Source organism: Crotalus tigris, unplaced genomic scaffold, assembly GCF_016545835.1.
Source record: "Crotalus tigris isolate CLP2741 ecotype Arizona unplaced genomic scaffold, ASM1654583v1 scf7180000018540.1288718, whole genome shotgun sequence".
Taxonomy (NCBI): domain Eukaryota; kingdom Metazoa; phylum Chordata; class Lepidosauria; order Squamata; family Viperidae; genus Crotalus; species Crotalus tigris.
In genome coordinates this window covers 1003640-1018872 of record NW_024097064.1, presented here as the reverse complement: position 1 = coordinate 1018872, position 15233 = coordinate 1003640, and the positions used below count along the sequence as shown (strand labels likewise).

Below are 15233 nucleotides of genomic sequence, written 5' to 3'. Positions count from 1 at the left end.
TTTTCTAAATGTATATTTATCATTCATAACTTTTTGATCTGAACATTTTCCCATTCACTTTGTGCTACTGAATATTCATTAACTTGTTTAGGTGTCTGCATATAAAAGTTTTTTCCAATTTTTCAACTTAATGTGACAATTCAAATAAAATTTCTGCTATTCAAAATGAAACATTTTGAATCAAAGACATGGAAATTCAACATCTCTAATTTAATTAATAGATCAGTTTTCTAAACATTATGTTGTATAAATATTCTGGGATTCCAGCTGTGAAAATTCCCAGCCACACTGCTGAGTTTCTCAGTTTTCTCGAAGAAAACAATTAAGGTCATATACTTGTAAAATCAAATGAGAATGAACTGAATGGCAAAATACATTGTTTAACTGAAGGCGCTTTATCGGCACTACTGAATCAGCTACACTGAGGTAGACCACGCTGAGTATAATAATGGCACAAAAAGCTGTAATAATTCACATTTGTGAGAACCATCATAGCCCCAAAGGCAAGTCCAGATGAAAAGTCAGTATTATTATGAAATAAATGTTCCTTGCATGTCATTTTAATGAGATTTTGGAAGTGATCTTCTGTAGAATAAAAAGGAATGATACATGGAGTTGCTGATGTTGCCATTTGTAACATAACCCAACTCAATTTTTCTAGCCACTCACAGGCAGCTATTATAATTCAAAGCATTGATCTACTATAGTCATATGATGATGACAATATTTTTTCAGTCATTTTTGCTATTTTTTTTCTTCAGAGAGCTGCTGCCTTTTTTAAACTGAAGGGCACTGGTATCTAGGACTTGGTCAGCTGATTTGTGATCTATTTTGGAAGTTATTCTGTCAGTAAAAACAACAAAACAACCACATTTGACATGTTGTTTTAGACCAAAGCCAAAAGGTGCTCTAATCTATTGCCAATTTATTTTACATTTAAAACAGCAGGAAATGAACATGAATTTTTTGTTGTCACTTACTGATGGATTACACAGCAATTGATCTGCATGTGCAAGAAGAAGAAATGGAAATACAGTAGTAAATAGTTCATCTCACCTGTTTTTTCTTATAAAATCCCTTCCTGTCACAGTTTGGAACATGCAATCCTCTTGGGCTTAAAACATTCAGAATCTTCAGATTGTTTAATGTTTCTTCCATCTCTCTTCGACACGGACCCTGCCAATTGCAATTTCAGTATATTTTTTATAACTTAACAATTTCTTGTATGTTAGAACATAGAGTATAAAATAATAGATTTGGAAGAGAGTTTGGATCTCTTCTAGTTTTAGTTGATTCATTTTATACTATTATAAACAAAGAAAATGCAAATTTATATGAAATAGCAAGGATCACTCAAGAAAGATAAAAAAAAGTTATACTTTGAACATATCACTGTCACATATGTTCAGTAAGAATTTGGCTATTTTATTTTTTTTTAAATTTCCCCTAATGTATAAGTATTTTCAAACAGAATTACCCATAATTAATTGAGAAAAAATGTTGGGAAGATATATTCCAATCCTTATCCTTTCTTTGACCAATGGATTAGATTCCCGAAATTTATTTTATAGAATTATACATTTAAAACATATAACTATTAATTTACACTTAACTGGGACAAAAGGCTTTTCACTGTAGCCAAGCAATGTCTTTTTCTTCTATCCCGGGGGGGGGATATCCCTTTCCAAATTACTGCCCATCCTGTGGTCCCTTTACTTCATGCCCATAGTGACATTTGTAAGGTTGCTGCCTGCAAAGAAAGTAACATCCATTACTTTCTGTGCTGTAGCTGATTGCCGCAGCTTGAGAAATATCTCCTTCTTTTAAATTCAGCTCTCCTGATCCAAGTACTGAGTCTGAAGTTAAAAGGAGATGGGGAGGCAGCTGTAAGGACCCACCTCAATCTTACAACTTAAGAAAACAGAACTCTTGGAATGTCTCTTCCTACAGGGATCTTTATTAAAAGAAGCTGATTGTAGGCATGCTAGACAGAATCTGGGGAATGCTCTTCCACCATTCAATGTTTTAAAGTATTCCCAAGCAGCCCCTCACCCCACAGTTCTTCCGGAGAATTCAATCTGTCAGTCTGCTCCATTGGCACGATCACTCTCCTCTTTTCCCAGATCCCAGGCATCGTAGTTTCCACCCCTTTTTCCTTACTGCTGGCAAAGGGGAGAATTTCAGAGAAACTAAGATGAAAGGCGATGGCCATATTGTTATGGTTAGTTCTCTCAATGAGAATCCACAAACGATCACTTTGTAGTTAGGGAAGGAAGTGAGAGTCATAACCCCCCCCCATGCTTTCCCTCCTCCCCTTTCTTAGTATGACAGAATCCAGAATAGAGTAAGAATTAATTTTTCATCAGAGTAGGTAGATAGAAATGAAATATAATTGGACTCTGACATCCTGCTCCCCTTAAAAATAAGAGAGATCCACCTGTAAAAAAAAACAGGTATAAAAGTTAGTTTGGCTTGTTAGGATACACTGTATGAAACTTCTTTAACAGCTTTGGGGCTCTGACATGATGTTTATGGACCCACTTGTTTTGTGAGGCGGGGAGGTGTTTCAATGCTACTAGGTATTGAGTTGTCCCATGATATCTCCTAGAGTCTAGGATTTCCTTTATCTCAAAGTGTTGTTCTCCTTCCACCATGATTGGGGGTGGTGGTGGAGGGATTTTTGGCCGCAAGGGTGACTGTTGTTCTCTTTTCAGCAAACTGCAGTGGAAAATTGGGTGTATTTGCCTAAGATTTTCGGGTAGTTCTAGTTCTACTGTTACTGGGTTTATAATTCTTTTAATTAGAAAAGGCCCTATATATTTTAGTCCAAGTTTTTTACAGGGTTGTAGGAATTTTAGGTATTTTGTAGATAAGTACACCATTTCTCCTATAATGAATGGTGTAGGTTCGACCCTTTTTTTATCTGCTTGTGTTTTGTATGCTTGCCTAGCTTCATCTAGTGCTTTTCTAACTATTGGCCAGGTGTTTTGTAATTGTTCCATCCATTCTTTCAGTGATGGGATTGCCGGTTCGTTTGGGGTTAGTTCTGACATGGGTTAAAACTTTGACGGGTAGCTGTTTGAAAAGGAGTGTAACCTGTGTTGGAGAGGACTGCATTATTGTAAGCCACTTCTGCAAAAGGGAGTAGGTTGGTCCAATCTGATTGTTGGAAATTAAGAAAGCATCTTAAATATTGCTCAAGTACTGAGTTTGATTTTTCCGATTGACCATTCCCTTGCAGGTGATGGCTAGATGTCAGTCCCTGAGTGGTCCCTAAGAGGGATAAAAATTCCTTCCAAACTGCAGACATAAATTGCACTCCCCTATCAGATATGATGCGTTGGGGTGCCCCATGCAATCTGTAAATATGCTCCATGAAACATTTCGCTAAAGCTTTTGCGATGGGAATCTTTTGGCAAGGGATAAAGTCACCTGTTTGGAAAACAAGTTTGTAACTGTCCAGACAACAGTATTCCCATTGCTTTCTGGTAATTCCACTATAAAATCCATGGCTATTTCCCTCCAGGGGGCTGAGGGATTTGCCACTGTTTGTAACAGTCCGGGCAATGTCCCTTGCAGCCTCTTGGCAGTTGGACACTTTGGGCAGCTGGCCACGTAACTTTCTATCCTTTTTCATGGATGGCCACCAAAATTGCCGTTTAGTTAAGTGTAATGTTTTTACAAATCCAAAATGCCCTGCTGGTTTTGTTTCATGGCAAAGCTGCATGAATGTGACTCTTTGGGTGGTTGGTATATTTAACTTTTCCCCCACCCAAGGTAGTCCGTCTTTCATTGTGCACACATGTTTATTTTTCTGGAACTATTCATCTGTTTCCAAACTTCTCTGGAATTCAATTCCGGTTTGGCTACCCAGCCGCGGTTTTAATTTAGCTTGGGCTCTGGTGGTTACTGGTGCTGCCAGTTGTGATTCTACCATCATCGGTTTAGAGTCAGTGGCTCGCGTGCTGTTATATTGGGACATGCAAGATAGTGCATCTGCCAGGAAATTCTCCCCCCCCCCGGCAAATGTTTGAGCATAAAGTGGAATTGGTGAAAATACTGGGACCAGCGGGTTTGCTTGAGGTTGAGCTTCCTGGGTGTTTTCAAGGCTTCCAAATTTTTGTGGTCTGTCCACACCTGGAAAGGGATTTTATTGCTTTCCAGGAACTGGCACCATGTGAGTAATAACCAACATATCCCGTATGTCTCTTTCTCCCACACGGGCCAGCCCTGTTCCATTTCGGTGAGTTTCTTAGATGTATATGCACAGGGTTGCAATACCCCTTCATCGTTTTCTTGTAATAGTACAGCCCCCACTGCCACATCACTTGCATCTGCCTGTATTACGAAGGGCTCGTCCATGTCTGGGTGCCTCAGTACTGGTTCAGCAGAAAAAAGTCTCTTCAATCTTTCAAACATCGCTTGGCACTCCATTTTTCATTTTAGTGGCTGGCTAGGTTTTATTTTATTTTTTTTAATAAATATTTTATTGAATTTTGTATAGGTAAAAAAGGATAGGATCAATAAGGGTATGGGAAAAGGGAGGGATGTGGAATTTGGGTAGGGGTAAATACAATAATGGGGGCAACCCCCAACAATAATTTCATTTAACAAACTTTAATAAGTTTCTGTCCGGGTCTAAGTGTTAAATAACATAATTCACATCGTAGTCAACAATTATGCAATGAAGTTAACTGTAACCATCATACTAAAAATTGATAGACTTCCTTTAAATAGGTAAACAAAATTATTAAAATCTCATCTAATCATCATTATCTTCATTAGTACATTTTCAAATGATCATAATTATCACATTATCATTTAAACACACTAAAAATAAGAATATTATTGACCTAAAATCTAAAACTTAGTTAAAAGCCCATCATTTACATATCTCTAACCATTGGTAAAATTTTTCCCAAGTTTTAAAATAAATTGAATCATCTTTCTCTTTAATCTCCAATGTTAATCTATCCATTTCTTCACAATCTAAAATTTTAGTAATTATAGCTTGATCAGATGGTAAATTTTCATTTTTCCAGAATTGGGCAAATATTCTTGCAGCTGTTAAAACATGTATTATTAAATAATCATTCTCTTTACCATAATCAGATCTTATTATTCCTAGCAAAAACAATTCTTTATTAAATTCTATCTGTATTTTTATTATCTTTTCCAACCATCTATGAATCTTAAGCCAATATTTCTTTGCATTAGGGCATGTCCACCAGGCATGATAATAAGTGCCTGGCAGTTGTTTACATTTCCATCAAATATTCGATACATTTTTAAACATTTTCGCTAATCAAACTGGTGTCATAGGCCATCTGTAAAACATCTTATATAAATTTTCTCTACATGTTGCTGCCTTAGTAAGTCTAATATTTTTATCCCAAAGTTTTTGCCAATCTTCCAAATCTATAGAACATCCAAAATTCTTTGCCCATACTATCATTTTTTCTTTTACTTGTTCTTCTTCCATCTTCCAATTTAGCAGAAATTTGTAAAGTTTCTTAATCAAATTTGTTAGAGAATTTTAAATTCTCTATTGGTGAAAAATAAATCAGAAGCTCTCACAGTTGACTGCATTTAGCTGATTCAAATAACTTTATATTTATATAAAAATATTTACAATACCATTCTTCTTTACAGCAACATAGCTTAATGAAGACTTCTTAAAGAGACAGACCAGAGATAAACCTTGAGACTGGAAATCCAGCTCCTAACTCAATACTCTTTTTGCACAGACTCAGTAGCACTTTCTTCACATTGGCTGACTGAGTTACCACATGACTCTTCCTGTTCATGAATATTCCAACACTCCTCCCTTCATGACAGGAAGAGACATCAGACCTATTGACTTAACACATTTTCCATAGTGAACATTACCCAATGGTTTAGTCATCATGTCTGCCAAATTATCCTCAGAAGAACAATGATGTAAACTAATCAATTTTCCTTTTACAGCTTCCCTGACATTACAATACTTAATGTCTACATGTTTACTTCTGTTCTTCACCCTGTCACCAGTTGCCATTTTTATACAGGCAGCATTGTCTTCAAATACCTTTACAGATTCTTTTACATTAATATTTAAATCTTGCAACAACTGTACATACCATGTAACTTCAGAACACAATTCAGATAAAGCAATAAACTCTGCTTCCGCTGTTGAAATAGCAACAGTTGTTTGTTTTCTGGACTTCCATCCAATCAGAGTCCCTCCAAACAATATTATAATCCCAGAATTTGATTTCCTTGTGTTTATGTCATTTGCATAGTCACTATCGACATAACACTTTAATTTCAATTCCTCAGTAATCTGTATTTGAAGACCCAAATTTATAGTTCCCTTTAAATATCTGAAACCCTTTTTACACCCATCCAATGTAACTTTGTAGGTGCAGCAGTAAAACGACTCAAAATGCTTACTGCGCAAGCTATGTCTGGTCTGGACCACTGTGATAGATATAACAAACTCCCTATTGCTGAGTGATATATCTCTTGATCACAGGTTTCACCTTTGTCCGCACTTAAACTATTATAAAAATCCACACTCATGAGTGTGGGAGCAGTATTGCAATCCTTCATATTATATTTCTTCAATAACTGCTCAATTTTTCTCCTTTGACTGAGAATATAACCACCTTTTTCATTTTTCTGTATCTCTACACCAAGATAAATTTTTATTTCTCCCAAATTCTTTAATTCAAATTTCTTTCCTAATTTATCAGCAAATTCTTTGACTTGTGATGCATCCTTTGCGATGAAGCAAAGATCATCCACAAATGATAACAGTAGACAATTCCCTCCTTGTAGCTGTCCAGTATATATACAATTATCAGCTTTGCAACTTTTAAATCCAAGATCCTTTAAAGCAGTATCTAAACAGATATTCCAGTTTCTGGCTGACTGCTTCAGCCCATAAATAGCCTTGTTTAATTTATATACCATGTTAGGTTTTGCAATTTCATATCCTGGTGCTTGGATCATATAAATTTCTTCCTCTAACTCAGCATTGAGGAATGCAGTTGTGATATCAAAGTGCCAGATTTTATGCTTATATGCTGCTGCCAATGCCAGTGCTAATCTTATACTCTCACTTTTCACAGTTGGCACAAATACTTCATCATAGTGCATATTCTTTAATTGTGAAAAATCTTGTGCCACTAACCTGGCCTTATACTGTACATCATTTTTTGGCAATACCTTTTTCTTATATATATCCACTTACAACCCACAGCTTTGGTTCCCTGTGGCAAAGTCACTGATTTAAATACTTCATGGCTTCCCATGGATTTCATCTCTTTATCCATGGCCTCCTTCCATCTTTCTTGTTCAGCTTTTGGTAATGCCAACACCTCTTTATAACTTCTTGGCTCATACCATACATTGCAAACCTTTATCTTGCTGGCAGAATATTTATCAGGCGGAATTCCTTTGTTACATTGCTCTGACCTATGTGGTATTAACTGCTCCTGTGTCTCAAGTCTTTCTGGTTTCATGTCTTGTTCAGCTTCTCTTCCCTGAACATTGACATCTTCAATCATCATTTTTTTATCATTAGATGAGTTATTGTCACTAAACAGATCACCGTCATTAAGTGAGACATACCCAGAATTTGCATTAATTCTGTCCCAATTTTGTTCTGCAAAATTAGCAGACCTTGAAATTATAATTCTTTTACTTCCATCACTAAAGCGATATCCTTTTGACCCTGGCTCATAGCCCACAAACCTGAGCTTTCTTGCCTTTTGCTGTCCCTTTCTTCTGATTGCTTTTGGAATACGTACCCATGTAGTACTTCCAAAAATTCTCAAATGTGCCAGTGATGGCTTTCTCCCATATAGAATGACATATGGAGTATTATTAATGGAGGAACTCCACAGCCTTTTAACTATATATTTAGCAGTCAATATGGCTTCTCCCCAATATGACCTGCTCATACCAGAATTCTCCAATAATGAATCTTTCATTGTTTGCAAAACACCATTCCTTCTTTCAGCTACACCATTCTCTGCTGCTGTGTAAGGATTTGTACGTCTGTGTCTTATCCCCAATTGCCCCAACCATTGTTGGAATTTAGTTGACATAAATTCAGTACCTCTGTCAGTTTGCAACTGACAGAGGTGTTGTCTGTACCTTCTCTCTACAAAACTTACCCACTGTTTGAATTGTTGTAGCACCTCTGTCTTTGCTCTAAGCAAGTAGCAAAATGGATACCTGCTATAATCATCAACAATTACCAGTGCATATTTTGCTCCTCCCAAACTGGCTTGCATAGGTCCCACCAGATCTGCATGGACCAGCTCTAAAACTCTTTTTGTTTGTCTTGTGCTACATTTACTAACTGGGAATGCCTTTGACTTTGATGCTTTGCATACTGCACAGTCCAAATATGTTTTGCATCCCTTCAAATTTAGCCCTTCTGCAAAATCTTGCATTTGCTGCAAAACTTTAAAGCTTGCATGGCCAAGTCTTCTATGAAGAAGATGAACACATGAATCATGCTCTGCAGCATTATTAAATATATGGGAACATTGAACCTTTTGTCCCTGCAATACATATAGATTATCTTCCTTTATGCCTTCTGCACAAATATTCCCATTCCTTTTGATGAGACATTTCCCATTTACAAAAATGACCTCAAAACCTTGTTTGTCTAAATTAGACACACTTAACAAATTATGTTCCATCTCAGGTACACAAAGCACATTGGTAAACTTTGATTCCAAATATGGAATTTTTACATCACCTCTTCCAATGACTTTTGCTTTCTGGCCATTTGCCAAAGCCACAGTTTCTTGTGCTACTGGAACAAACCTGCAAAATAATTCAGAGTCATGAACAATTGTTTGACTTGCCCCACTATCTATTAGCCACTTGTCTCTGTTGTTATTATTGCAAACTTTTGCAACACCAAAATGTTCCTTTTGCAAAGCAGTCCTTTTTGGTTGCACAAATGTCCTTTGCTGCAAACAGTTCCTCTGCAAACAGTTCCTTTGCAAATGTGTCTTCGCTCCACAAATGTAGCAATTCTTTCCTTGCAAAACTCTCTGCTTGCAAAATCTCTCTTTTGTTGCAATTTGGTCCGGGTCCGATCTGCTTGATTCTTCTCCTCTGGAGACTTGCAGTCTGGTCCTCCTCCTCAGGAATTTCTCCTCCTCGTGGCTGCTTCTAAAATGGTGTTTTTCTTCTTCATTAAGCAAACATGCCTTTAAAGCCTCAAACTTTAAGTCTTGCTCTTCTTTATACTCAAATATGGCAGAAACTGTGTCCCAGGTTTTATCTAAACTATTCAACACCAATAAAACCTTCTGGGACTCAGGGAATTTAATCCCATGTTGTTCTAAGTCCAAAAATAAACTTTGCATTTTATTTAAATGCTGTTCCACAGATTCACCTGGTTGCAAACAGGCCCTGTAAAGTTTTCGTGACAATTGCACTATATTGCATGCAGAAACATTCAGGTGCACAGCTCTCAATTTCAACCAAATCTCCTTTGCAGTCTTTAAATTTGCAACATTTAGAAATTGGTCATCATCTAAATTCAAGATAAGCCATAGCTTGATCATGGCTTTTCTGATCTGCTGCTGCAAACACTTGTGGTGGATTTTCAACAATATACCACAGCTCTTTAGCTTTCAGCAAACATTCCATTTTTGCAGCCCACACAATGTAATTCTTCTGGCCCAAATGAGGCACAGAGTTTTCCTCAAATTCCATTGCAGCCATTCTGCTAATTCTGCCTTGTTCTTATACTTTCTAAACACAGGCAATTTCTTCCAGCTTTAAATTATAATGCAGTCCTTAGTAAGCTCTGGGCCCATAACCTGTTAGAGAATTTTAAATTCTCTATTGGTGAAAAATAAATCAGAAGCTCTCACAGTTGACTGCATTTAGCTGATTCAAATAACTTTATATTTATATAAAAATATTTACAATACCATTCTTCTTTACAGCAACATAGCTTAATGAAGACTTCTTAAAGAGACAGACCAGAGATAAACCTTGAGACTGGAAATTCAGCTCTTAACTCAATACTCTTTTTGCACAGACTCAGTAGCACTTTCTTCACATTGGCTGACTGAGTTACCACATGACTCTTCCTGTTCATGAATATTGCAACAAAATTCTCATCCATTTTCAACAAAATTTTATCCAGCGGAGTCTGTTCTTTATAAAATCCCTTTATAAAATCTTTCTCGTATCTTGTTTGAATTTGCAAATAGGACCACCATGTTAGGTCAATATCTTGTTGTTGAAGAACTTGCCTATCTTTCAGTTTTCCTTCATTGTCTAAAATGTCTTTATAGCTGACCAATTTATCATAGTTAATCAAGTTTGGACAGAGGTAGGGGAAACCACAGCCTCCATCACTCTCATGGCAGATTCTTTTAGCTTAGCTGGAGACTTCCCAGATTTGCTGGCCAGTGATCTGTCTGGGTTGTGCTGGGGGGCTTTCGAGCGGCATTCTACAGCCCGGTGCCCCTCTCTCCCACATTTGAAGCAGCCCATTTGCTTCTTGGCCATAGCCGATGGTTTCACTGTTTACACGTCGACTCAGGCTGTGAGCGGCTCCATTGTTTTCCTCGGCAGTGCCTCTTCGATCTCTGCTTCCTCTGCCAGGATGTACCATTCGTCAATTTGGTGTGGGTCCCCTCGGGGCAGGCAAGCCTCATATAGGTTGTAATTTAGGCCGTCTTTGAAAAGGCTAAGGAGGATGTCTTCCGGCCAGTTCAGTTTGCTGACAATGGTCCGGAATTCTTTCGTATATTCGGCTACCAGGTGTTTGCTTGCCTCATCATTTTGATCCTTTCGCAGGCTTTGCAATCAGCCAGGGGGTCCTCAAATTGCCTTCTCAGAGGGGACATGAACCAGTTGAAGTCATTGAGCTCTGGGGCACTGGAGTCGTGCAAGTTCACCATTCAATCTGCGGCCAGCCCATCCAGAGCAGATTGCATGATCCAGATATGGGCTTTGTCGCTAGGGATGTGCCGCCCGTATTCCTCCATGTAGCTGAGGTCTTGGGTTAGGAAAAACCCCAAGCGTGTCGGCTCCCCCTTGAATCTTGCATCCAGTGGCGGGAGTCTTTGAATGGATTGATGCCTTCGTTGTTGGTGGTACTGTCTTCCATCCAGATCACCATCTGCGGGTCGGCGGGGAGTGAGAACTACTGGATCAGCGAACATCCCAGGGGCTGCAGGTTCCAATTCTCCCTCAGTGTCTCTCCAGTTGCGGCTCTAAGAGCTGGTGCAGCCACGGGGCTCAGAATTCTCCTCTCCTAGGGAGCTGAGGGTTCTCTTCATCAAGTTGATAGCTTTCTCTAGGATCCAGCTCAAGTGCGATGCCCAGCATCCTTCCTCTTCGCTTGCATACAGGGATTTCCCCATCTCCTGCTTCCATTCTGGTTGGTTCCCCCCCCCCCCGTTTCAGGGTCACCTTTTTTTATTTCTTTTACCACTCGCCTTTCTTTCCAATGCCCATTGACCAATGAGGCTTGTGGTTACATGTCTCCATCACCTCTTCTCCTGAGGAATCTGACCTCTCAGTTTCCGACATCTGGCAAGTTTTCAGTCGGGGCAGTGTCTCCCTCTCCAGGGAGTTTTCTCTCTTCCCTGCTCCTTCATCTGACATGGCATTTTTTGCAAAATTCCCCGGCAAAGTTCTCCCTTCCAGTGGACTAATTTTTGCAGATCCTGTCTAATGTAAGGACCCACCTCAATTTTACATTTAAGAAAACAGAACTCTTGGAATGTCTCTTCTAACAGGGATCTTTATTAAGAGAAGCTGATCGTTAGCATGTTAGACAGGATCTGGGGAATCCTCTCCCACCATTCAATGTTTTAAAGTATTCCCAAGCAGCCCCCCACCCCACAGTTCTTCCGGAGAATTCAATCTGTCAGTCCGCTCCATTGGCACGATCACTCATCCTCTTTTCCCAGATCCCAGGCATCGTAGTTTCCACCCCTTTTTCCTTACTGCTGGCAAAGGGGAGAATTTCAGAGAAACTAAGATGAAAGGCGATGACCATATTGTTATGGTTAGTTCTCTCAATGAGATTCCACTTTGTAGCTAGGGAAGGAAGTGAGAGTCATAAACCCTCCCATGCTTTCCCTCCTCCCCTTTCTTAGTACGACAGAATCCAGAATAGAGTAAGAATTAATTTTTCATCAGAGTAGGTAGATAGAAATGAAATATAATTGGATTCTGACAGCAGCTTTCCTTTCTCTCTTTCCTGAGAGTTTAAAGGGGAAGGCATTTCATACAAGACTTATATCATGAAAACTTCACATTCACTAAGAAGGAAATAGGGATGAGGCCATTTCAAGTGTATCAGAGAATATTTCTCTCTTAGGGCAGCATAAGACAAGGTTGACTCTCCTTCCTAGCATTTTCTACTCCCACCCCCCCCCACTGGATAAACCAAGTATTGATGCACTGCTAGTGACAGGAATTGTTCAAACTGGTTTTTGCCTGCCTGAGTAATTAGTCCCACAGATTACAACCCTTTCCTCCTTCTTCATATTGAGATGAATGACACAACAAAGAACCTGAGCACAATATTGAGAGATTATAAGTAACTCAGCAATAAAGTTAAGAAGCTGGGAGCACAACTAGTGTTCTCATCAGTACTCCCAACGAAAGGCCAGCCCCCATTGAGGTAGAAAAGAATTCTAGAAATAAACCACTAGCTAAAGGGTTGGCATCACCAAGAAAACTTTGGTTTTCTGGACCATGGACTGCATTTTCTATGCAAAGGACTCTTGGCAAGGGATGGGCTGCATCTCAGAAAAACAGGGGAAAATGTATTCAGAAAAAGATTGGCCCAATTCATCAGAAGGGCTTTAAACTAAAATTGAAGGGGAAGGATGACGATCTTTAGAATCTATAGAACACAAACCAATCATAAATTGCAAGAAAACAAATCAAACAATGAGATAGGGAGTGATGAGAAAAAAGAAATACTCAAATAATTAGAAAATTCAGGAAACACGGACAGACATAAAAATCTTAAATGCTTATATAAAAATGCTCAAAACTTGGGGAACAAACAGGGTGAACTAGAAGCAATAGTATATAAGTACAGGTATAGTTGGCATTACAGAAACCTGGTGGGATGAAACCCATGACTGGAATGTACTGATGGATACAAATTGTTCAAAAGAAACAGATCAACAAAAGGAGGAAATGGAGTTGCAATATATGTAAGAGAACACTACATACCTACAGAAATGCACATGATCAAAGATAAAACCTCTCCAGAATGTAAATGGGTCAATATAAAAGGGAAAAAAAGTGACATTGCTATAGGTGTATATTATAGGCTACCCAACCAATCAGAAGAAATAGATGAACTCTTTGCCAACCAGTTAATAAACGTATGTAGGAAGCATACCTCAGTAGTAATGGGAGACTTCAACTCCTCCAACTGGGAAACAAACTCTGCAGCGAATGAGAGATCAAACAGATTCCTAACCAACCTACCCAACAATTTTATCATCCAAAAGGTGGAGGAGGGAAATAGAAGTAAAACTATACTGGACCTAATTCTTACTGACAGAAGTAAATGAAAGATTTCAAAATTTAATATTGAAAGAGAAATTTAAAATTGAATTTGCTGCAGTGGAAATATACTGAGTAGAGAAGCTATGGTGGGAAAGAGGAAAGGTTAACAAAAAAAGGACGTAAAGGAAATATGTAGGCAAAAATAGTTGGGTCTGAGAAAGGAAGAAGAGAAGCCATAAACATCTACTGTATATAGTTGTAAAAGGAAATGGCTAGCCAGGAAAAGACAGGTTGGAGAATAGGAAAATAAGCTGAATAGGCACACTGAATTGAAAAGCAGGAAAAGAACTTATTGTTTAAAACGGGGACATAAATATCTACTGAGTTTAAAATAATCATTTAAATGTCTAATTTTTCTTATTCTTATTGTATATGTGAATATGATTTAATATGTTATCAGGAAATGTGTATAGGCGGTCGGAAAGAGTGTAACCTCATACTACCTCAGCCAATGGGGAAAGAGGAGGGATGTAGCGGCCAGTGATAGGGATGAATAAAAGAAGGAGATATTTTGGGTTAAAACTTTGGAGAGAACCAAGCTTTGATAGCTTCTCTCCCCACTTTTTGCAATAAATGAAACAAAAGGCCTTCACTGTGTCTTGGCTGGTTATTGGTCAGGCGAGCTTGCCTCTGGTCATGAAGGAAAGTAGCCAGAAGTACATAGCATAACTAATAGGGAAAAAATGATAGAGGGAGTTGAAGTTGCCAGAACCTTGGGTGAAAGTGACCATGTCATACAAGCTACAAGTTGCCCCAAAAGAGTAAAAGTGGAAATTTAAAGTGGAAATGATGTTTAATGGTCTGTATGTTTGTGTGTTTATATTGACTCATTTCTAAAGACCTGGGGGAGGTCTAACAGTAATATACAAAATAACAAGGTCTTATTCCAAAAGGAAATTTGGGAAATGGAGCTCACTGGCTTTGAAAAAGTTCCTTTAAAATAAGAATGATTGTTTTGCCTGGGGTGAAGCATTTGGAATTTTGTGTAAAAGCAAGAAAGGGTGAAGAAGGCTAGTTTCTTAGTAATTAGAAGGACAATAGAAGGTGTTAAAAGAATGGAAATAATCAGATGGAAGAGACGGAGAGAGAGAAAAAGAAAGGAGCTGTGTGAAGTTTTATGCCTGGCCAGGATGAAAGGCGAGAATTCTGTTCTGCTATTTTGTGTGAAAGAGTTAAGTAGAAAGCTATGTATTTCTTGAGGTTCCTATAGTTTGGAAGGTGACAAGAGAGGGGAAACCCCTCTCCAAGAGAAAAAAATTGTCCCCCCTAACAGCTTTTGAAATCAGGCAATCTAAGAAAGAATTGCCCAAACTAATAGAAGATCCTGTTGAAGTAGGAAAACAGGTTAGAAATGTTTTTAGGACCAATGGAAAGCATGGGAAGGTATTAGGGTACAAATGCAGAAATTAGGCACATGGAAAACTAAAACAATAGAAGATTTATTAGCGGTAAAAGAGGCTCAGAAAGTATATGCTAAGAGAGAAGAGGAGATAGATAAACTGTAAGATACCATAAGATACCAGCGTATAAGGCGACCCGGCGTATAAGACGACCCCCATCTATAGCGCCGAGTCGCATGCCTAGAAAGTCATCTTATACGCTGGAAACTACCAGTATTTCTGGCGTATAAGACGACTCGGCGTATAAGACGACCCCTGACTTCG

At 38.4% G+C, this 15233-nt stretch overlaps 1 long non-coding RNA gene across 4 annotated transcripts in view; it reads right to left on the bottom strand.

Annotated features, from left to right (window-relative positions):
- Positions 1–15233, bottom strand: part of LOC120312771 — a 55479-nt gene that overhangs the window by 32803 nt on the left and 7443 nt on the right. For 2 of the 4 annotated variants that reach the window (XR_005557961.1, XR_005557960.1), the window contains exon 2: positions 1057–1176. This is a non-coding gene — a long non-coding RNA (uncharacterized LOC120312771). Of the gene's footprint in view, positions 1–1056; positions 1177–1613; positions 1751–2052; positions 2067–15233 lie in introns of those variants that run through there. The other 2 variants (XR_005557959.1, XR_005557962.1) reach the window with 2 other exon arrangements.